The following is a 25,661-nucleotide window of genomic DNA, read 5'->3' as shown; positions in this document are numbered from 1 at the left end:
CAGATCTTGCGCTTGGTCTCTTTACCCTTTTCCTGACATATCTTAATTCCTTTTGTAAGTTTGTTTCATTTTCCAGCATCAGAAATTGACCCCATTTGAAGATGAGGATAGAACAAAATGGTTACATCCTAATAAGAACTTGTCTATGATGTCTCGGAGTGTACATAAACGTTCTATTGTCCAATAATGTTAACTCATATAGTGACTTACCAAATTGGTTTTCACTTATGGGAAGTTTGGGAAAGTTGTTCAAGTTGAAACCCCAAAAAAGAAAAATAGTAATTGTTAACAGCCCTTCTCTGATTATATAAAGTTATGAAAAGGAAGTTTTATTTTAGAATTCATGTTCCTAAAAGCAAATATACTTATTCCCACTATAATTCTCAATGTGTATTCCCACTATAATTCTCACTATGTGAGCTCTAGAGAATTGACATTCACCTCTTTTTAAGATGAGTTTTCTTCTGAAAGTTGAAGCATATTATTTAAGTACCTATATACCTTCAAGCTCTATGAATCCTCTGAGTTATGCTTTCATTCAATGAGTTTTTTAAATTTCTGGTTTCCTTAAAATTTTCCTAAAGAATATTTGATTCCCACTGGAGTTAGATCATGAAGAACTGTGAGGTGAACATTGCTTTAAACACCATTTCCACGTAGCAGAAATGCCATTGCAATAAAGTTGTCCATAACAATGTGACCCATCTATTTTGAGCAATATTGAATTCAGAATAAAGCTACAAATAATTTGGATGTCTAGTACATCCTCAGTTTTAAGATGAGAAGTCAGGTGCACAGATTAGGTGACTTCTGTGTGATTAGAAATACTTTCTGGGTCTTAAAAACTATACCACAATTCAATATAAATTAAAGATTAGAGCAGACCTCTATTGTGACTTCAAAGGGAGCCAAATTGCATCACACCTCACTTTGCTGAATAATACTAAGAGCAATATTGAGAAAAACTGGTTTGTAGACCAGCCATTTTAGAAAAGAACTAAAATTCTAATTCAGTTGCTGCCTTTGGGTGATGGACAGTAACAGTACCTGAAACCACAAAACTGGTTAACAGCCAGCATTCAATACATGGGTACCTCATTTTTTCCACTGCGGTCCAGAAATCTGGGTTCTTTGGGGGAGTCCATTAAATCAAACTGCAATATGAAATGGTGTCAGCTTAGTGCTAGACTTGGAGATAGAAGATCTGAACTTGAATTCTGCATTTGCCATTTATTACTGGTGAGATTTTCATAACTTTTCTAGGCCTTTGGGTTTCTTCCAGATACATGTAAAGATACTTTCCAACATTAATTTTTATAAAACTATATTCTAAATTTTCTCCCTTTACCCTCCCCAAGATAGCAAGCAATCTGATAAGAGATTAAATATGTGCAGTTCTTTTAAATATACTTTCATATTTATGTACAAGAAAAATCAGACCCAAAAGGGTGGGGAAAAACAACAAAAAATAAAATAGTATGCTTGTATCCATATTCAGTCTTTAGTTTTCTCTGGATATGATTGGCATTTCCATCCCAAGTCTTGCAATTTAGGCCTCAGTTTGCATATCTGCAAAATAAGGAGATTGGATTAGAACTTATAAAGTCCTTAATTTTTTTGTGTCAGAATGCTTTTAAATGCAAAAAAGAAACCAATCATATTAAAATATAATTAGAATAGTTTTTTTAAGTTTGGAGATTCCACATTAAGAAATAAGAAAATATTTCCCTACAACCGTTAAAATTAAATTTTCTAAATTAAAATAGAACGTTTTTAATTTCAAACTCAATGCTCTAAACATTTAGCACTGCACAAACTAGCAGCACTTAGGATAAGAAACACTGCTGATTGGTGGAGTTGTAAAGAAAAGCAAAAACAATCTCTGGCCTCTAGGAACTGGACACCTGCCTTAAAATTTTTCACCTATCATACCAGGGCCTTCAATAAATGCCATCATTCACAAATGTACCAACTTCATATTCAAGAATTCTGAAATTTATCTTTACAATAATCTATTGACTTGTACTCTTTGCTTTTGCCTTCCATCATAATTTCCTCATCCACAATGTGATTTCCAATCCCTTGTTTTTTAAATTTTTTTGTCATTTTCATATTTTGATCCCTTGGCAAACCATTTCAACTTTGTTATCTTCCTCTTTCGGATCCCTCTTCTCCCTTCCCTTATTGCCAGTTATGCCCAGCTAAATCTCACCATGGATCACTCCCACCATTCGTTACTTTTGCACCTGTCCATGTGCTATCGAACAAAATTGGAGAAAATCAACCATTGTGACACTAAATTTACGGTACATAACTTCAATTGAGCCCTTACTGCTGCTAGGCAATTCCTGTTAAACCTCATATCAGTTTACTATCCACTCCATGTAGCTCTTCAAATCTTTTTCCCTAATCAAACCTTTGATGGTTTCCACTATCCCCATTCTCATCTAAGAACCTTGCCTCATATTTTACAAGAAAGAAAAAATTGAGATCATCCATCCTGAACTCTTCCTTTCTGCTTTATCCATCTCTCCATCCCTCCCCCCTCCCCATATGATAGTGACCTTGTTTTTTTGCCAAGGTTAATCCCCCTACTTCCAAGTGATCCCTTTTTAACCCAACTCCTCATACAGATTACCTCTGTCATCCTCATTCTTGCCTAACAAATATGCCCATGTCTCCCCAGTACTGAAAATCCCCTCACTTGATCCTTCTAATCCTGCTAGTGTCCTATATCCTGCTTTTTGTAGCTAAACTGGAAAAGGCTAACTACAGTAAGCATCCACTTTCATTCTCCCTAAAATCGTCTTAAGCTCACCCTGCGTGCTTTCTTCAAAGTTGCTAGCAAATTCAATGACCATTTCTCAATCCTCAATTTTCTTGACCTCTTTGATGCTCTCTTCTTAAGACACCACTCTTTCCTGGTTCTCATACCTATCTGACTACTACATTTTTCTTCTTTGCCAAATCCTCTAGTTCATGCTTCTAACTATAGCATCCTTCAGGCTTTGTTTTTGGGTCTTTTCTTTTCTCCTACAATACTTCATTTGGTGATTTCATCAGCTTCCATGGATTTAATTACCATCTCCCTGCAGGTAAGTCTCAAATCTATCTTTCCTGCCCCAATCACTTTGCCGACTTCCAATCTCACATCTCCAGATTGCCTCCAAATTTACCTTAAACTCAGTATGTCAGAAACAACTCATTCTCTTCCCCACTCCCCAAAATATCACATAGAACTCCCCTACTCCTGTCACTTCCTACATTCCTTGGTACTGTAGAGGGCAGCAAAATCCTTCAGGTCCCTTAGACTTACAACCTGGAAGTCATGCTGGATTATTCATTTCACACCCACAGATCTAAAATGTCAAGATCTACCAATTTCACCTTCAGCATCTCTCAAATAATCCCCCATTTCCTCTGCCACTGCCACCACTTTAGTGCAGTTACTGCAATAACCTGCTGATGGGCCTACCTGCCTCAACTCTTCTCCACTCCAATCCATTCATTCTGCACACAACCACTAAAGTGATTTTCCTGAAATACAGACGATCATATTTCTCCCTCCCTTTTAATAAACTCCAGTGGTTTCCTATTATCTCCAGAAACAAATATGTGGTTAACATTCAAAGTCCTTTATAACCTAACCCTGCTCCTCCTTTTTTAGCCTTCTTATACCATTCTTCCCACCATATACTCTTCATTCCAGTGCCCTGAACAAGATATTCTGTCTGTTCTGGGCATTTTGCCTGGCTATCTTTCACTCCTGGAATAATCTCCTTCCTGTGCTTCTACTGAGCAACCTGGCTTCCTTTAAGTCCCATTGAAAATCTCACATTTCTGTAGGAAATCCCCCCTAACCCTTCTTAATTCCAGTGCTTTCCCTCTTTTAATCATTTACTATTTATCCTGTATGTAGCTTCTTTTGAATATATTTGTATATTAACTCCCCCATTGCATTGTAAAATACAAGGATTATCTTTTGCCTCTTTGTATCCCCAATTCTCAGCATAGTTCCTGGTACAGAGTAGGTGCTTAACAAATGTTTATTGATTGATTTGTGGGAGAAAATATCTTTATAAAAAATAGGTACCTTCAATTTATATGACCAATAGAAAGAAGTGAATTGGCCAACAAATTCAAGTGACTGGGAGAGCAGGGAAGCCTGAGTCTTGAAAGAATCAAAGGAGGGAGAACATATCAGTCCTGAAGAATAGCTAGTACAAAGACATTGAAATGGAAAATGGAGCAATGTGCAAGGGAACAAGTAAATCAGTAGAAGGGATAGAAGGAAATAAAATACAAAAAGACTGAAAGGGTAGAAGAGCCAAGTTGTGAAGGATCTTAAATGCCCAAAAGATTTTGCATTTGATCTAAGAGATAATAAAGAGCAACAGGAATTTATTGTTCAGTGGGGAGGGGTTGACATGGTCAGACATGCTTTAGAAAAATCATTGATAGCTGTGTGGAAGATTGATAGGACAGGAAGATACTTGAGTCAGGAAGACCAATTAACCAGCTATTACAATAGTCTAGACGAAAAGGGATGAGGGCCCTTTACTAGGATGACAGCTGTGTGGTGGAAAATAAGATGTACAAAGAAAGATGTAAAAACAAAAACAAGATTTGGCAACTGATTGAATATATATAGGATGAATGAGAAAAAGGGTGTCCAGAACACCCAGGTTGGAAACCTGGGATATTGAGAGAATTAGGAGAATAAAGGTGTCCTCAACAGTGACAGGGGAAATGAGGAAGGGTAATGAAATTCAAATGAGAGAAAATGGGTTCTGCTTTAGACATGTTGAATGACATCTGGGAGAGAGATAGCTAATTCAAAGTTTCCAACAAGCAATTAGAGTTCTAATCCTAATTAGAACATAGAAGAGAGATGAGGGTTGAATAGTATCTACATCTGAGAATAATTTGCACAAATATGATAAATGAAACTGATGGAATCCCCAAAGTATTTAATATAGTGAGAAAAGAGAAGAGGGTCCACCCAGAACAATGTTGGGGGACATTCTTGGTTAAAGGATGTGATAAAGATAAAAGGAAATGGCAATAGACAAGAAGAGAACCAAGAGAGAATAATGTCATGAAACCTAGAGAAAACATGATACTCATCAAAAAAAAAAAAAAAAAAAAGGATGCTCAATAGTGTAAGATGCTGCAAGGATCAAAGATGAAGATTAAGAGAAAGATTCACTTTGGCAATTAAGAAATTATTGGGAAGCTTGGAGAGAGTGATTCTGTTGAATGAATGTTAGAAGTCAGATTGCAAGGGGGTGAGAATAAAGGACAGGAAGGAGATTATTCCAGGAGTGAAAGATAGCCAGGTAGTTGTGAAAAGCAAAAGAGGCAAGTATGATTAACAATAGGATAAAGGGGGAAAAGATTCAAGAGTAAAGGATACTATAGAATTAATACGTGGGTGTAAGACTGGGAAGGAAAGAGAGATCTTTGCAAAGGTTATCTATAGAAAATAGGAGAGACTTAAGCATAATTTTTTTAAAATTTTGTTTGTTTTTTAAATTAAGCTTTTTATTTTCAAAGCATGAACAGGTAATTTTTCAGCATTGACCCTTGCAAAACTTTCTGTTCCAACTTTTCCCCTCCTTCCTCCCACCCCCTTCCCCATAGCAGGTAGACCAATACATGTTAAATATGTTAAAGTATATGTTAAATATAGTATATGTATATATATCCATAGTTATTTTACTGCACAAGAAGAATCGGACTTTGAAATAAGATAAAATTAGCCTGAGAAAGAAATAAAAAATGCAAGCGGATAAAAACAGAGGGATTGGAAATGCTATGTAATGGTTCACACTCATTTCCCAGAGTTCTTTTGCTGGGTGTAGTTGGTTCTATTTATTATTGAACGAATGGAACTGATTTGGTTCATCTCATTGATGAAGAGGGCCACTTCCATTAGAATTGATCATCATATATGTTGAATATATATATATAATGATCTCCTGGTCCTGCTCATTTCATTCAGCATCAATTCATGTAAGTCTCTCCAGGCTTTTCTGAAATCATCCTGCTGGTCATTTCTTATAGAACAATAATATTCCATAACATTCATATACCACAATTTATTCAGCCATTCTCTAACTGATGGGCACCCACTCAATTTCCAGTTTCTAGCCACTACAAAGAGGGCTGCCACAAACATTTTTGTACATACAGGTCCCTTTCCCTTCTTTAAGATTTCTTTGGGATATAAGCCCAATAGTAACATTGCTGAATCAAAGGGTATGCGCAGTTGGATAACTTTTTGAGTATAGTTCCAAATTGCTCTCCAGAATGTCTGGATATACGTATTCACAATTCCACCAACAATGTATTAGTGTCCCTGTTTTCCCACATCCCCTCTAACATTCCTCATTATCTTTCCCTGTCATTCTAGCCAATTTGACAGATGTGTAGTGGTATCTCAGAGTTGTCTTAATTTGCATTTATCTGATCAATAATGACTTGGAGCATCTTTTCATATGGTTAGAAATAGTTTCAATTTCTTCGTCTGAGAATTGTCTGTTCATATCCTTTGACCATTTATCAATTGGAGAATGCCTTGATTGCTTATAAATTAGAGTCAATTCTCTATATATTTTGGAAATGACTCATTTCTAAAATATATAGAGAACTGACTACATTGTTGGTGGGATTGGAAAGCAATTTGGAACTATGCCCAAGGGGCTATGAAAATGTGCATACCCTTTGATCCAGCAGTGTTTCTGCTGGGCTTATATCCCAAAGAGATCTTAAAGGAGAGAAAGGGACCCACATATGCAAAAATGTTTGTGGCAGCCCTCTTTGTAGTGGCTAGAAACTGGAAATTGAGTGGATGCCCATCAATTGGAGAATGGCTGAATAAGTTATATGAATGTTTTGGAATATTTTTGTTCTATAAGATATGATCAACAGGATGATTTCAGAAGCCTGGAGAGACTTACATGAACTGATTGATGCTAAGTGAAGTGAGCAGAACCGGGAAATCATTTTACATGGCAACAACAAGATTATGTGAAGATCAATTTTGATGGACATGGCTTTATTCAACAATGAAATGACTGAGGACAGTTCCAATGATCTTGTGATGTGATGAAGAGAGCCACCTACACTGAGAGAACTGTGGGAACTGAGTATGTGGATCACAACATAACATTTTCACTCTTTTTGTTGTTTGCTTGCATTTTGTTTTCTTTCTTGTTTTTTCTTCCTATTTGATCTGATTTTTCTTGTGCAGTATGATAATTGTATAAATATGTATGTATATATATTGGATTTAACATATATTTTTAGCATTTATAATATATAATTGGATTACTTGTCATCTAGGGGAAGGGATGGGAGAAGGGAGGGAAAAAATTGGAACACAAGGTTTTGCAAGGTCAATGTTGAAAAATTATCCAGGCATATGTTTTGAAAATAAAAGCTTTAATTTAAAAAAAAAAAAAAGAAATCTCTTGACTTGAGACTTCTGTCAAGTTTCAAAATGAAAAAAATAAGTTATAAATTCAGAAAGAAAAGGGTAAGAGGATAGAGAGGGAAGAGAAGATAAGGGAAGGACTTTAAGAGGAAATCCTATCCACAACAAATCTAGATTAAAGAGAACAAAATATACATTTTGGAGGAAATAAAAGACTTCTAATTTATAAAGAAATAAGAAGGTGAAAGAATAGGCTAAGGGGCAGGTATAAATGAGTGTGGAGATTAACAGGAATGGAATAAAAAAGGAACAACATATAAATATATTTGGAAGATTGTAAAAACCTAAATTCAGATTAAAAACAAGAGGGTAAGGAGAAAAGGAAAAGAGCAAATGATAAGGAAGGGATCCTTAAAGGGGATGTAGGCTAAGTAATAAGAGGGTAAAGTAGGAAGAAGAAGTATTGGGGTTAAAGGGGATCCCAAAACATGGGGATTCCAGAGCAGTGACAGAGGTGTTCCAAAAGAATTTGGAGGCTTAGACTATCTCCAGGTCAAGAAGCAAAGTTTAATTATAATTGCAATACTAATTAATGCAGCTAATTCCAAAAGAGGAAGATAGCAAAAAGCAAGCAGGTAAATTTATTGGGACTTAGGGAGTACAGAACAAAGAACAGCAGGATAAATGACATCATAGGATTAGGGTTCACATGATTTTTGGAAAGTTTGGTAATAGGAGCTAAAAATGACCCTTCTTTTCTTTCATGAAATTAAGAAGGGTTCGTTGTTTGAGTCCAGGGGCAAGATAAATGACAAACCAGTTATCCTTGAAGGATAGCTTAGGGGAATAAAGATACCAGGCCCAATTCCCTTTCTTTCATACACATTCTCCAAGGCTCCAAGGCATACACATCATTTCCAATATCTATATTCCTAAAATGACAACATAATTCCCAAAGTCAAGTAGCCTGGGGTTTCTTGAAAAGTATTGGAGTCTGTACTACTATTAGAGTTTTTACTATATCAAAAGGAAAGCAGAGGAATCAGGGATAGAAAACAACAGATACACACAAACATAATCATAGGGAGCAGCAATATTTATCAGGTTAAAAAATTTTTTAGGGATAATAATCATGATTCCAGACAAAGTTAAAGGTAAAATAGATTTAATCAAAAGAGAAAATAGAGAAATAAAGTCAACCATATTAGTCAATATTGTTTTAGACTATTTAAAATAATCTGATACTATAAGGTTGGAATATTGCTATGATATAGGAAATGAATTGATGGAATTAGAAAAATATGGAAAAACTTGGACTTTATAGAAAAATATTATCCATCTTCAGAAAAACAGGGCAAACAAGCAATAGTATAGTCTGTCAGATTCCTTCAACAAGAATGAAAATAGCATCAAAGTCAGCCAACATTCTGAGATAAATTTTTTAACTTGAAAAGACTACAAGTCAAGATTAAAGCAGAAGAAGAGTTGGTGCACAACTTTTTGTTCATTGTGCACACAAGACTGCCTCTGAGACCAAGATGCAACAAAAGTATATGGATTGATTCTCTGCTGCCTGTGCAAATTTTGGCCTTATAATTAATACCAAAAAAACACAGGTTCCCTCCCAGCCAATAACACATCATTCATATGTGGAACCATTGGTCACAACAAATGGAGAAATTTTGAACATTACATATAAGTTCACATACATTGGCAGTATACTTTCCAAGAATGTACATATAGATGATGAAGTTGACACATGTTTTGCTAGAGCTGGCTCAGTGTTTGGAAGGCTCTAAAGGAAAGTGATGAAAGGAGATGAGAGGTATTAATGCTTTATAATCTGAAGGTCTTCAGAGCCACTGTGAGCTGACCTCGTTATTGTATGCCTATAAAACCTGGACAGAATACTAGTGCCATTCCAGAAAACGGAATCACTTCCATTTGAATTGTCTTAGGAAGATTCTGAAGATCACCTGGCAAGATAAGATATCAGACACAGAGGTCCTAACTCTACTGCAGAAAATGAGTTGGCCATGTTGGGAATGCCAATATATGCTTGCCTAAAAGACAATTTTACAGAGAAAACCACAAGGCAAGTACTCACATGGAAATCAGAAGAAGCGTGAATATAAGGACAATTTCAAGGTTTCTCTGAAGAACTTTGGAATAGATTGTGTGCCCTGGGAGACATTAGTAAAGGATCACCCAGGGTGGGAAACACTGTAGTCTATGAACAAAGCAGAATTACAGTAATCCAAAGGAACCCGAGAGGTGCAAATTTAGAGCTATCTCCATTTCAAATATTCATGTGAACTATTTGTGCCCATTCTGTGATAGAGACTTGTGAGCCAGTGTTGTTCTGACTAGCCACGGTTGGACACACTGTACTTTGACCCCAACATAGTGATGTCATTTTGGTCATCTTTAAGAACAAAGGACAAAAGGCAACCAGAGCAGGTTACAAATAAAGAGCAGTGGTGAGGAATGCAGCTGGCATTCTCATCTAAACCTCATTCTATCTAAACTAGTTAAAAGAAGGAAGAATATGCACATACACACACATACATGAGTTGGATAGAAAAATAAATTTCATTTCAGGAGGAAAAAGTGATAAGGGGGAAGATTTAGAGAGAGGGTAAATTAAGTGAGAGATTAGGTTGCAAAAAAACAAATATTGATTTTGTATTTTATATTTGATAGTATTCTGTACTTTATAATAACCTAAATCTTTCCTTTGTCTCTGAGCGATGAAATTTGGAAAGTTCAGTCTTCCTCTCTCAAGTTAGATACCAAAAGTTTATTCTTTCTATTATTTTTAATTAAAAAAAAAAACTCTGAAATCATTTAAGAGGTTCAATATGCTCATAAACAGTTTAATTCTAAGGGAATTGTTATCTCAGCACCATCTGCAAATCATTTTGTGGTAAGGAAACTTGTTATTCCTTCGTAATTTTATCTCCTGAAAAATTCCATGACATTTGTGTGTTTACCCTTACAAGCAGAAAAGCTTACTTAGTCCCATCTTTGCTTGTCCTTGCCTAATTAAAGATAGTCTTATGTCATTCCCAGGTGCCAATAAATCCACTGGTCCCTGGTATATTATCAATAGTCTCAGGGTGCTGTTGAATCATGTGGGTATAAAACCCTCTTTCTTTAAGATAACCAATCATGTTACCCTTAACCCAAGATGCTGCCATCCCTATAACCAATTGTATTATTTCCTCAACTACCCTGTTCCATTCTTTGTTCAATGTTTATAAAAAGGAGTTATATCTCTATGTCTGTCTTTTAGCTGAAGCAGTCATTAGATCTGCTTTATTAACAAGTTCATATTTGGCTTATAAACTAATTTGCTTGGAGAATTGCTTGCATATCTTAGGGTATCTACATTGAGCCCTTATCTGATAAGAATTTTAAGGAAAATAAACTCTAACTTAGGATATATAAAAATATTTATAGCTATTTTGAAGTAACAAAGAATGAGAATCTGAGGGAATGTCCCTAAGTTGGGAAATGAATTGTGTTGAAAGACATGATGAAGGGGATGGTTTCAGAGAAATCTGATTTGTCTTACATATGAACTGTTATATAGTGAAGTGAACAGACATAAGAGATCAATTTATACAATGACAACAATATGGTAAAGGCAAATAACAGAAAAAACTAGGAACTCTTCTCAGCATAATTACCAATTATAATTCCAGAAGAACAATGACTTTCCATCTTCTGATGGAGAGATCTTCAAAGAATTCAGAGTGCAGTATGACACATTTTTTTTTTTAAGTGGTCAATGTGGAAATTTTTTTGACTGACTATATATATTTGTAACATGATATGTTTTTCTTTAGTTCTCATTGAAAGTAGGATGGGAGAGAGGGTAAAAAGGTAGTTTTTGCTAATTAAAAAAAAAAGAAAATTATCTTGATGCATAATTGAGTGTAGAAGGAAGTAGGGGAAAGAAACCTTAGTAGATATTGCCGTTACCACAGGTGAGAAAGAAGGGATAAGTAAGTGCTTATTTTGTCCATAATGATCTTGTACACCTCCCAAGTCCCTTCAGGATCATCCTGTAATCCTGTTCCAATCCCCATTTTCTCCAGTCTGTTTGCTTAATAAGTTGTGTGACCTTTGCTTGAGGTTCTCTGCTTCTTTATTTAAAAAATGTTAGAATTATGCCCAAAAGGCTATCATACCCTTTGATCTAGCAATACTACTGCTGGGTCTATTTCCCAAAAAGGTAAAAAAAAAATTTATAGCAGTTCTTTTTGTTGTGGCTAAGAATCAGAAATTGAGGGAATACCCATCAACTGGGGAATGGCTGAACAAGTTGTAGTACATGATTGTGATGGAATATTATTATGCTAAAAGGAATGATGAATAAGATTTAGAAAAAATCTGGAAAGACTTACATGCAAAGTGAAGTGAGCAGAACCAGGAGAATATTGTACACAGTTACAGCAATATTGTTCAATGAAGAAGTTAGCTATTCTCTTTTTTTTTATTACAGTTTTTTATTTACAAGATATGCATGGGTAATTTTTCAGCGTTGACAATTGCAAGACCTTTTGTTCCAACTTTTCCCCTCCTTTCCCCCACCCCTTCCCTCAGATAGCAGGTTGATCAATACATGTTAAATATGTTGAAGTATAAGTTAAATACAATATATATATACATGTCCAAATGAACTTAGCTATTCTCAACAATACAAAGGTCCAAAACAATCCCAAAGATTTCATGATGAAAAATCCTAAAATCTGCCTCCAGAGAAAGAACTGATATTATTTGGACACAGACTGAAGCATATTATTTTTCTTACTATTTTGGTGACAAAATGGTGAAGATGTAGGTGAATCAGCATATACTTTATTGACCATCTATAAATATTCATTTAGTTACTAATACTATAAATGTGAGATCTCTCTCTAGTGAACAGGTTGATGACTGAGAGACAAGTTGATAGACTGAGGGAATTGAACTATAGGGATTTCTTTTTTCAATCTGGACTTGTGATTGTAGGAAAATTCCTTAATCAGCAACTTAAAATCTTAAAAGCATTTTCTGGAGTTCTGAAATGTTAAATGACTTGCCCATGATCAGACATGATTGCTTCCTGACTCCAAAGAAAAGCTTCTATTTGCTATGCCATATTGTCTCTAAGCAACGACAGTCCTATTCTATCCTGTAAGGGTCCTTTAAATGGGCCAGCACAGTGCAACAGGAGGTTTGAGTGGCCTGGAAGTAATTTCTGTGGGTAGGAACTGCCCCATGGATGGGAAACCTTGGCATATCGAGGTAGCTTCTTAATGGGAGATGGCTCCCTCTCTGATTGGCTGTGTGTGTGACCTCACAGACCCTTTTTAAGCCCACCACAGCAGGAGGTCACTCTCTTTATCCTGAGATAGCTGAGCCAAGTGGATGGATAGCCAAGAGAGGTAAGGAGCTTGATGGTGAACACGTGGGTCTTCAGACCAGGTATTCACTAGGGAGTTAACAAGTCAGGGCATTAAGTGAGTAGGTATAATAAAGGCTTTAATTTTGCACGTGGCTGGCTGTTCTTGAGCGAGCTATCGGTTATTAAACTATGATTCAAGAAATCATAGCCAGAGATCTCTGAAGGCCTCAGAAGAGATGAGCCAAGTAGAATTAGTTGACACTGCAAAGTTCAGTGGCCAGAGATATCTGATGCCCTGGGAATTAGGAGAGACTGGCAATGTGAAATATTGGGTAATGCTAGGGCTTTCACAGATGAAGTGATTGCCAGGGTTAAATAGTAAAACAATATTTTACACTATCCTAACATATAAATAGGTTATCCTAAAATGTATGGTTAGACTCACAGGTTCTTTAAGAAGTAATAGTTGAGCTAACTTTATTGTGTACCTACAAAAAATAAGAAACATTTTTAGTACACTTGGTCATCTTGTTTTACAGTGTTCATGATAGAGTAAAAAAAAATCCTTCAATGGTGATTCCATAAAGAATCTGACAAAACTGGGAGAGAATTTTTGGAAGATGGCAAAGTAGGTCAGAAAATTCCAAGCTCTCAATTGTATTTATAAGAATACAAGTTATTCCCCAATTGATAAATGCAGTTTTCAGATGAAGAAATTAAAGCTATCTATAGTTATATGAAAACATTCTCTAAATCACTATTGATTACAGAAATGCAAATTAAAATAACTCTGAGGTATCACCTCACATCTATCAGATTGGTTAACATAACAGAAAGGAAAATAATAAATGTTTGGAATACTAATGCATTGTTAGTAGAATTGTGAACAGATCTAACAATTCTGGAGAGCAATTTGGAAATATACTATGAAACTGTGCATACCCTTTGATCTAGCAATACCACTAGTAGATCTGTAACCCAAAGATATCATAAAACATGGAAAAGGACCCACTTGTACAAAAATGTACATAGCAGGTCTCTTTGTGATAGTAAAGAATGAGAAATTGAAGGGATGCCCATCAACTGAGGAAAAGCTAAATAAGTTGTGGTATATGAATATAATGGAATACTATTAAAAACCTGATGCTGAGTAAAGCGAGTAGAATCAAAACATTGTACACAGTAACAGCAATATTATGTGATGATCATCTTTGAAGACTTTGCTCTTCTCAGTAATACAATGAACTAAGACAATTCCAAAAGATGGAAAATGCTATCTACATCCAGAGAAAGAATTATGGAGTCTGAATTCAGAGCAAAGCATATTAGTTTCACTTTTTTTGTTTTTTATTTCTCATGGTTTTCCCCTTTTGTTCTGATTCTTCTTTTACAACACAACTAATATGGAAATATGCTAATATGATTGTACATGTATAACCTATATCAGATTTCTTGCTATCTTGGAAGGGGGGAGGAGAAAAGGGAGGAAAGGAGAAAAAAATGAAAATCAAAATCTTATAAAAGGAAATGTCAAAAACTATCTATACATGTAATTGGAAAAAATAAAATACTATTAAGTGAGGAAAACGAATTCCAAGTTCTCCAGGATTTCCCCTACCAATATGACAATTACCTTTTAGAGTGAATGTGGAGCAGTAAAAATAAACAAGATTTGAGTCAAAACAGTGGTCCTCCAGGAACAACTAGACAAGATTAGAAGAAAAATCCCTGGATGGAGCCCTGGCCCTTGTGAATTGTAAACACCATCAGGCTAGCTCCATTGAAATAGTCAATGGGGAGTCCTGGGACTAGGTGAATTGTGAAGTAATCTATGCCTAGCTAATGAAATTTCCACTTCTTAGACTGTGTGGGGAATCTAGCATCTGAGCAAGTAAGATTGAGAGAACTTTCGCTGATAAGGATTACCAAACCCAGTAGCATTGTTGAGATGAAGAATGAAAAAAACAGAAAAGAATATGAAACATCTTATAAGAAAAAGTTTATCTAGAGAACTGATCAAGAAGAGAAAACACAAGAATAACAGGACTACTTGAAAGCTATAATCAGAATTTCATAAAACTATCTAAACCAAATCAACATATACCATGATACTTGGTGACCTACACAAGTCCTATCCTATCTCCTCCTCTCTAGTTGTAGATGATAATAGGATACTGTAGAAGCAAAAACAGAGCAGCCCTCTTGACATAATTGGTTCCATTTGAGAATTAGCCTTCATTTTAGTGTAAAATGAATATGTCCACTCCTTTGTGGGTTTTCTTTTCTTCCTTCTAGTTATTGCAACTTTTCCTTTCTTATCATAGTGACCAATAAAGTTACAAGGTGTTGCAAAACCATATCAGAACAGTGTATTCTGTTTTTATCTCTCCTTGTGGAGAACATTATTACCTTCTGCTTGGTAACTTTTTCCACGATGACTGTCCTTGCTTTTTTCTCTTCGTTCTATACTATACAAACTAGTCCAAATGTAATTTGTTCAGAATACCATGACTTGTTCTCTGAACTTACTGAGCTCTCTGTTCCATGACTTATGATAATTTAAATAAAACTTTCTTACTTTTGGGAGCCAAGTTAGTGTTTATTTTTTTAACCTAACAAACTTTTAGTGGGTCTTTTTTGTAGAGTATGGGCTAACTCTCTGGAGGGTTTCAGGGTCATCCAGAGCCAGGATAAATCAAAGTCCTTGGTCTTTAGGGAGAGAAGTGAAAGAAGCAGCCAAGCAGAATCCTGGACTCAAGAGTCCGGAGTCACCAATTTCTCTCCTCCTCATCCTGCCACCAAGTGACTCATGACTCTGGCCTCTGTCACTCTGCCCTTCAATCTTTGCCTATGATTATTTTAACAACAAAAATTCATCAAGCACCAACAGTGAGAAGAGTCACTTATCTAAACATAAGCTAATAGAGTCAGTGTCTCACAGCCAATAGGTAATTAGCTTAATTATCAACTAGCCAGGTAATTAGCTGATTAACAAATCCGCTCAGTTGTCTGATTCAAGCATACCTTTTTGGAGTTTCAGCCCTCTACAGCTCCCACTTTCTTTTGTTTTAGAACATAGGTGGTCACGCCCTCCCTGATTTCTCAGGTAGGTGAGAACCCCAAAAAGGAGATGATCACAGACCTCCCTGACTTCTCAGGAAGAGAGATGAAAAACACCAAAGGGAAGTGGGGAGTCAAGCCAGATATTGTTAGTGGGTCTCTGGGCTGAAGGGTCTTACTAAAAAAAAGTATACACAAACCCATCAGCATGGGAGGTATTACACAAGCATATAGCAATAAAGCACAGGTTAGCAATGATGACTCTCCCTACAGCTAGTGCAGGCTCAGTGTGGTATAACAAACGAATTGTACATGCAAGTAGTGTTATAATAAACAATATGAATCAACATGGTGGTGTAAAAGATTTCCAGAAGTCCTAGAAAGAGGTTATGTAAATAATAATCACACATACACCTCCTTCATTGTCCATTACTTTACATATCAGGGAATCTAATGATCCCTGCAAGTTTTTGAAGTCCTGCAACAGTCTTTTTATGTATTAGGGAATCCAATGATTCCTGCAGATTTTGAACTCTTGCAACAGTCTTATCATGTCTCAGGGAATCCAATAATTCCTGAGAGATTTCAAGCCCTACAACAATATTATCATGTCTCAGGGAATCTAATGATTCCTGAGGATTTTGAAGTCCTGCATCAGTCTTATTAACGATTTTTTATGTCCATGAGTCAATTGCCATAACTACCATGCTCTTTCAGTAGTGGGCACAATCAGCGATGGAACCACCTGATGTTTCTTGGGTCTTTTTCTTCATTTCAAGGGCTTGCTCCATCTCTCTCTGATGGACAAGGTGAATACAGGTCATTGGCACCCATCTGATACCTTCTCCATCTGTGAAGATACAAGCAATCCCTCTCCCCCAAGCACTTAATCTATCTAGTCCCTTCCATTCAACACTTTCTGGATCTCTTCACATCACCTGGCAATTATCTAAAGATAGTGGAGCTGTTCACATTGGACATAGCCCTTCTGGTGGGTTATAAAACCTGTCTGCCAGAGCCAGTGCATCTTTGTCAAAAATCAAGAAGTTAATTGTATAAAGAGCTAAATTTAGAAGTTCTTTAGGGTTATCTGTGGCTCCCCATTTCTTTTGTTTTTGGAGGAGCGTCTTGATGTCTCTGTTTCTCCTCTCTACTATTGCCTGTCCTTGAGTAAAAGTAAATACTGAAAAGATGTCTACTACAACATGGATAAAAGACAGAAGACCAAAAGATTATAATGGGTCACATCCAGTTGCCAAATTTCATTGGGTCTCAAACCACAAGGGTTTTTCCCTGGAGGGAGTGTAGGAGCATGGAAAGGAAGGCAAGCTGTACAGGAACTTTAGAAATCTTTTCTTCCAGAATCCATTGCCAATTATATAATAGCAATAAAATTCAGGCCTTATTAGATATAGTACAGGAACAACTTGATCAAGGACACTTACAACCTTCTCTAAGTCCTTGGAATTTCCCTGTATTTGTTGTAAGAAAGAAATCTGGAAAATGGATGTTGACTGATTTAAGAAAAGTAAATGAACAGATGGAAACTATGGGGACTCTTCAGCCTGGACTTCCATCTCCTACTCAATTGCCTAGAGAATGGTGTCTTCGGGTTATAGACACTAAGGATTATTTCTATTCTATCCCTCTAGATAAGGAAGATATGAAAAGATTTGCCTTTTCAGTGCCCAGCGTTAAATTAGTTGAGCTTTATAAAAGCTATGAATGGACAGTTTTGCCCCAGGGAATGAAAAATAGCCTTACTATGTGTCAAATGTATGTTGCTGCTTCTCTTACTCCACTAAGAAAAGCATTTCCAAAAATAATGGTATTATATTACATGGATGATATACTGGAATAAGTGCACCTGAGGAACAAATGTTAGAAGCATGTCTACAAAAGACCACAGAAACACTAAGGAACTGCAAATTGCATATAGTAAAAATTCAAAGACATGCTCCTTTTCAATATTTAGGATATGAAGTATACCCTAAGGTGCTTACAGTACAAAAACTTTCCTTAAGAACAGCTTAAATAATTTTCAGAAATTGATAGGAGATATCCAATGGATGTGACCAGTGTTAGGCTTGACTACCTATCAGTTGCAACTATTATATGACATTTTAAGGGGAGCCAGTGCTTTAAACTCGCCATGCCAACTTACAAAAGAAGTTCAAGAGGCTTTAAGAGAATTGAACTGGCTTTATCCAATGTAATTGAAAGAGTCACTCAAAAAACCTTGGAAATATCAGTTTTTGCTACACAAGAGGCATCCACAGCAGTCTTTCATCAAGGAGACAGTATGATAGAGTGGGTGAACCTCCCAGCATAATCAGAACAAAGCCTTACTCCTTACCCAGGGCATGCTGCTAGAATTTTATTAAAGGCCATTTTTATTTAAACCCCCCCCCCCATCTGGGGGAGGAGGTGGAAGGAGGGAGAGGAAAAGTCAGAACAGAAGTAAGTGCAAGGGATAATGTTGTAAAAAAAAATTACCCAGGCATGGGTTTTGTCAATAAAAAGTTATAATTATTAAAAAAAGAAAAAAAAAACAAAAGAAAACCTTCAGGAATCATTGGATTCTCTGAGACATGATAAGGTTGTTGTAGGACTTGAAAACCCTCAGGAATCATTGGATTCTCTGAGACATGATAAAACTGTTATAGGACTTGAAAACCCTCAGGAATTATTGAATTCTCTGAGACATGATAAGACTTGAAAACCTTCAGGAATTATTGGATTCTCTGAGACATGATAAGACTGTTGTAGGACTTGAAAACCCTCAGGAATTATTGAATTCTCTGAGACATGATAAGACTTGAAAATCTTCAGGAATTATTGGATTCTCTGAGACATGATAAGACTGTTGTAGGACTTGAAAACCCTCAGGAATTATTAGATTCTCTGAGACATGATAAGACTGTTGTAGGACTTGAAAACCCTCAGGAATCATTGGATTTTCTGAGAAATGATAAGACTGTTGCAGGACTTCAAAATCTGCAGGAATCATTGGGTTCCCTAATACATAAAAGACTGTTGCAGGACTTCAAAAACTTTCAGGGATCATTGGATTCCCCGACATATGAAGTAATGGACAATAGATTGGTTTTGGACTATTTCTTGGCTGCTGAAGGAGGCATATGTATGATTGTTATTTACATACCCTCCTTCTAGGACTTCTGGAAATCTTTTACAACACCATATTGATTTATATTGTTTGTTATATCACTACTTGCATGTACAATTCATGTTTGTTACACCACATTGAGCCTGAACCGGCTGTGGGGAGAGTCATCACTAATAGCCTGTGCTTTATTGCTATGTGCTTGTGTGATACCTCCCATGCTGATGGGTTTGTGCATACCTGTTTCTAGTAAGACTCTTCAGCCCAGAAACCCACTAACAATATCTGACTTGACTCCCCACTTCCCTTTGGTGTTTTTCATCTCCTTTCCTGAGAAGTCGGGGTGGGGGGGGGGAGAGGGCGTGATCACCTCCTTTTCAGTGTTTTCACCTCCTTTTCTGAGAAGTCAGGGAGGGCATGATCACCTCTCTTTTAGGGTTCTCACCTCCCTGAGAAGTCAGGGAAGGCGTGACCACCTGTGTTCTAAAACAAAAGAAAGTAGGAGATGTAAAGGGCTGAAACTCTGAGTAGATGCACTGGGGGTCAGACAACCTAGCACTTAAGGCTAATTACTGATTGGACAATACTCTATTAGCATATGCTTGGAAAGTGGCCCTTCCCACTATTCTGTGCTGGCTCAATCTTTTGGTGTATACAAATAATTGTAGGAGGGATTAGGGGGTCATTTTGGCGGTAGATGAGGAGAAGGGAGGTCACAGAGAGCTTGCATCCATTCCCTTCACTTCTACCCCTAAAAACCAAGAATAAAGACCAAGGACTTTTGCTTATCCTGACTCTGGCTGATTCTAAGGCATCCAGAGTGCTAACACGGTCTTCACAGAGTACTACACTATAATAAGAAATAATGACAGGCTGATTTCAGAAAAACTTAGTAAGAATTATATGAACTGCTGCAAACCAGAATAATATTGCACACAATAACAGTAATACTGTACAGTGATCAATTGATCCAAGATAATTTCAAAGGATTCATGATGAATAATGCTATCCACCACCAGAGGAAGAACTGATAGAGTCTGAATGCAGATCAAGCCATACTATTTTTCATTTTGTGTATTTTTTTCATGTTTTCTTTTTTCTTTCTTTTTCTGTGTCTTCTCTCACAATATGACTAACATGGTAATATGTTTTGCATGATTGAACATCTATAGCCTATATAAAATTGCTTACTGTCTCAGGGATAGGGAAAGTGAAAGAGGGAGAGAGAAAATATGGAACTCAAAATTTTTAAAGCTGAATGTTAAAAATTGTATTTACATGTAATTTGGGAAAAAATAAAATACTTAGGTCTGGAAAAAATAAAGCATATGCAGAGTACATCATGGAAAATACCAGATTGGATGAATCAAAAGCTGAAATTAAGGTTATCGGGAGAAATACCAACAATTTCAGAGATGCAGGTGATACTACTCTGTATCCTGTTCCTCTGTTCCTGTTGATTTTCCGGAGGTCTTGGTTTCAGTGGAGAAGCCTTCTTTTCAGCAGAGTAATCACCACAAGAAAGTCCAAATCCTTTATTATCTGGTTTCCTTGCCTAGGGCCCAGGCTAGCTTTCTTAGAGGTTTCCGGAGTCTTGGTTTCAGTGGAGAAGCTAAGGAGAGTCCTGCCACCACAGTGGTGTGAGATGGAATGAATGAATCTGACTCCGAGTCTGAGGGTTTGTGCTTCAGCCTCCAGTCACCACAAAGGTGGAGTATGGAATGTCTCTGGCTGAGTCTGTCCCAGCTTTTATGCTCTATTTTAATTACATTATCATAGGTGTGAATCTTATATAACTATATTAAGTACTAAGTACATGTATTGAACTAGAGAACTATTAAGTTACCATGCTAAACTAGATAACCATTGTAATTCCACTAACTTAACACCTTGTAAGAATCCTTGTTTCAGGTTACAGAGTTCTGGCCTATAACATACTCTGATGGCAGAAAGCGAAAAGATGCCAGGAAATTAAAAGACATATTCTCCTTGGAAAAGAAATCTATCTATAGCAAATCAAAAAGTCATACTAAAAAGCAAAGACATCTCCTTGCCAACAAGATCCATATAAAAAATGCTATTTTGGTTTTTTCCAGTAACAGTATATGACTGTGAGAGATAGACTATAAGAAAAACTAAACTCCACAGAATTAATGCTTTTGAATTATAGTGTTAGAGAAGACTGTTGTGAGTATGTTGGACAGCAAAGAGATTAAATCAATTAATACTTAAATAAATTAATTTAGCCTATTCATTGAAAGGTTAACTATCGCAGGTGAAACTTCACAGGACTCTGTGGAAAAGACCTTATCAGGAAAGATTGAAGGCAAAGGGAAAAGGGGATAGCAGAGGGTAAAACAAATGGATAGCATCATAGAAATAACGAACATGAACTTGGACAGATCTCAAAAGATGATGGAAGATAGAAGGCCTGGCATGCTATGTGGTTCTTGACAATAATAAATTCCCACAACTCCTCCAATATAACTCCATCTTTTATGATCTTTACTAATTTGATGAGTATGTGTTTTAATCTACATATCTTATTATTTATGATTTGGAGCATTTTGTATCTTTCCAGTTGGTTTTCCAACTTTTGTGTATAATTTCTTCTCATTTCCTTTATTTCCCTTGTTGCTGCTCAAATAAGAATTTTTAAAATGCTTGCCTCTTTTCTCTATGTAAAATTCTCTAGCAATCATAGAGAATAGATATGTATACAGTAGTGGCAACTTAGTAGTAATAATCAAAACTACACCATTCCCTTTCACACAATCATTTATATCTTGCTTTTGTGCCCTTATATAAAACTGTGTGTCTTGGTTTAAAGAGATTCAAATAGGAATGAAATAGTGGGAAAACAAAAAAATATAAATGCAAAAAACTTCAAATGTTTTGAAGTAAAAGACATATGGTAGAAAGAATGGGAGGGTCCTTAGGGAAGACCTTTTTTTCTCTGGGTTTTTGCAATGAATTTGAAATAAGTTATTTCTCTTTTGTTCTTAGGATTATTTCTTCAGTTTTCTGTAATGTCTCAGAGTGTTGGAGATGACAAGTCTAGTTCTTTAAGTATAAGCAAGGTGGAATCAGAGATGAGAAGCATGAGAGATAAATTCTTTGCAAGAGTAACAAAATTAATCAAAAGCAAAAGTTACAACAGCAAGATCTTTTCTAAGGAAAAAATATTTCCAGATACTAAGAGAAGTAAAAGAAGCAAAAGAAAAAGAGAAGACGTCATCTCGGGATTATCACTGTGTAGCAAAGTATGATGTGATCACTGTACATGGTACTGAGAAACCGATTGAGGCAGCTCATGGAGAGTGAGATAGACATATGGTATTATGTGCACAAGGAAGAGTTATTTAACATTCTTCATGATACACATCTCAGTATTGGACATGGTGGATGGACTCGCATGCTAAAAGAATTGCAAAGCAAATATGGAAATGTTACAAAAGAAGTCATTGTATTATATCTGACTCTGTGCAAACAATGCCATCAGAAGAATCCAGTGCCCAAGAGAGGTCTTGTAGCAAAACCTATGACTTTTAAGCTAATTTGCTTTAGATGCCAAGTTGATCTCATTGACATGCAGTCTAATGCTGATGGGGAATTCAGATTTATTTTAAGTTATCTGTACTACTTAACTAACTTAACTACTTAACAAATTTATTATTTTATAGCCATTAAAATCCAAAAAAGCTTATGAGGTGACATATGAATGTTAGATATTCTCTCAATCATTGGGAGATCCAGTGTATTCGACTCTGACAGTGGCAAAGAATTTGCAAACCATGTTGTCAGTGAGCTCAATTAGATGTGGCCAGCAATGAAAATTATCCATGAAAAACCTCAAAATAGCCAGAGTCAATGTCTGATAGAATAAGTGAACCAGGAAATACAACAATTGATGAGTACCTGGATGCAGAATAATAATTCACTTCACTGGGCTGAAAGTCTACGATTTCTGCAAATGATGAAAAACCAGATCATTCAGGCAGACTTACAACAAAGTGCCTATGAAGCAATATTTGGTTGTAAATCTAAATTTGGTCTATACGATTCCATTTTGCCCCATGAAACTGTTTCCATTCTATACACAGAAGAAGAACTAGAGATTGCTGAATAGCAACTAGAAAACAGCCTCAAATTAAAGCAGGAAGAAGACATTGAAATTGGAGCAGAGAAATCTGACATAGAAGTAGACATTGATACCAGTGGGAAAATCAAGGAAAAACTAATTAATCACATAAAATGGATTTGAAGAAGAGTTTCCTTCTTAGTTTGAGGTCTGTTATCTTGTTTTTGTTTTTTAAAAATATTTTGATAACTATTTCAATATAATTGATTTTCTTCATAATCTATATTTTCTTTTATTCGTTTAAAAACTGACAAAAGGTCCTTAAGCCTCAACAAACTACCATAAGAAAGATTAAGAAATGACCAGCAAAATGATTTCAGAAAGACCTGGAGAGACTTACATGAACTGATGCTGAGTGAAATCAGCAGGACCAGAAGATCATTATTTACTTCAACAACAATACTATATGATGATAAATTTTGATGGACGTGACCCATTTCAACAATGAGATGAACCAAATCAGTTCCAATAGAGCAGTAATGAACTGAACCAGCAACACCCAGGGAAAGAACTCTGGGAGATGACTATGAACCACTACATAGAATTCCCAATACCTCTATTTTTGTCCACTTATATTTTTGATTTCCGTCACAGGCTAATTATACATTATTTCAAGTCTGACTCATTTTATACAGCAAAATAACTGTTTGGACATGTATACATATATTTTATTTAACTTATACTTTAACATATTTAACATGTATTGGTCAACCTGCCATCTGGGGGAAGGGGTGGGAGGAAGGAGGGAAAAAGTTGGAACTAAAGGATTTGCAATGCTGAAAAATTACCTATGCATATATTTGTCAATAAAAAGCTATAATAATAAAAAAAAAGAAAGATTAAGAATTCCTGCTGTTGACATGGAGATTTCATTGGATGAAGATTTCAACTAAATAACAAAACTACTAAAGTGTTTTAGCTGTTAAGATTCTGTGATAACTGGGATGTATAAGGACAAGTTCATAGAAAGGTTTTTTTAGGCTAGCAAAAGTTTGACTTGCACAGACAGCTAAGCCTTTATTTCCTGCCATAAAAAGACCTATATCCCCAAAGAAACAAAATGCTTTCCCAAGTTAGCCCATTGTGGCCAACATTGTGGTCACTCTTACCTTATCCCAGGTCTTCAGGCGTTTCTGGCCACTACCTCGTCAAACAGTAGTTCATTGTTCAACAAAGCACACAGTAACTTGTGAGCACAAGTTTTTATTATACATGATCACATCCTGCACTCCCACTACTTCTCCTGCACTCTGCACTTTCTCTCGGTCCTGCTGGTTATATTGGGTCTATGAGGTCACATGCACAGTCAATAAGAGAAGGAAATGCCTCCTACTGGTGATGTGTCAGCAGTGCAGCCAGAGTTTCTGCACTTGTGGCAGCTCCTGCTAGCTACAGAGATCACATCCGGGTGCCTCAGGAATTAAATCCTTTTTACTTCCTAGTTGCACCATGTGAGGTTCCTCCCCTGACCCTTACAACTCCCTTTTCTTGTTTAGCACGGACCACTCATAGCATCAAACTAGCTTTGACATCAACAACAACTCACTTAATCAGTGAGATTACAAGGCGTATAAAAATAGGACAAAGGCAAATCAAAAGATGGTAAGAGCTGGTCCTAGCAAAGACCAGAACCAAGAAAAGGTAACATGGTGTTTAACCCACTCAAGAAAAGAATCAGCAGCTAAAGAGGGTAAAGAAAAATTGGAAGCCTGCTGAGCAATTTCAGCTATCAAGTGGGAAAGCTCTTCTGTCTGAGAGGTGACATTACTGGACAGCAGCACACCTTGAAGATGGTCTTCTATGTCTTTCTAATTGGTGGAAAAACTGCTATAGGAGGCATTAAAAGGCAATGGAGTTACACAGGGCGGGTAGTATTTATGACAGGGAACCGAGATCATAGCTTCCAACAAAGTGATATCATTACCAGTCACAACTACTGCAGCAGCTACAGCCTCCACTTCATGTTGTAAGGCACCATCAGTACGTGTCCGCCTTACCCAAGCCTCATCAGAGGATCAGAGGGATAGAGCAGACTTCATAGGAACAAGGAGGTAGACTGGTTGCTTAACTAAGAAAATCGCCTTACCTGCACACTGAGTGGACAGTGAATCAGTGAATCAGTGCAGTTGACCGTTCACAGACAGTAAAAGGCCTGAGATTCAGAAGGTTTGGTGATATTATAACCCTGAGGCGAACAAGCAAGAAAGGCATAACCAGTGGAGAGGGCAGAAAGGCAATAAAGAAATACATCATTATGTCACACATATCATAGTGATGAGTCAAATTCAGTCCTCCCCCAAAAGCCACCTCCCATGTAGTATAAGGATAGTCCGAGCAATTCTTTCTCCAGCTATTGGGATATTGACATGTGGTGATGGTAGCAGTAGCACCAGCAAGTGCCAAACCCCAGCACCAGATGTAGGGATGCCACAGGAGAAGGCACCGGAACTTGTGTGTAAATCTTAGTTTTTGGTATGTAATCCCAAAATATCAATCAGACATC

The 25,661-nt window shown here is 36.5% G+C and overlaps 1 long non-coding RNA gene across 1 annotated transcript; it reads right to left on the bottom strand.

Moving 5' to 3' along the window:
• Positions 1-1,112: 1,112 nt before the first annotated feature.
• Positions 1,113-24,506, bottom strand: LOC116423237. The gene is made up of 2 exons (XR_004233759.1): positions 24,268-24,506; positions 1,113-1,569 (listed from the first exon to the last, which is right to left on the bottom strand). It is a non-coding gene; the product is annotated as an uncharacterized LOC116423237 (long non-coding RNA).
• Positions 24,507-25,661: the final 1,155 nt, after the last annotated feature.

The sequence above is a fragment of the Sarcophilus harrisii genome, chromosome 4 (assembly GCF_902635505.1).
Source record: "Sarcophilus harrisii chromosome 4, mSarHar1.11, whole genome shotgun sequence".
Classification (NCBI taxonomy): domain Eukaryota; kingdom Metazoa; phylum Chordata; class Mammalia; order Dasyuromorphia; family Dasyuridae; genus Sarcophilus; species Sarcophilus harrisii.
The sequence above is the reverse complement of the archived record's forward strand: the minus strand, read 5'-3'. Positions and strand labels throughout refer to the sequence as shown.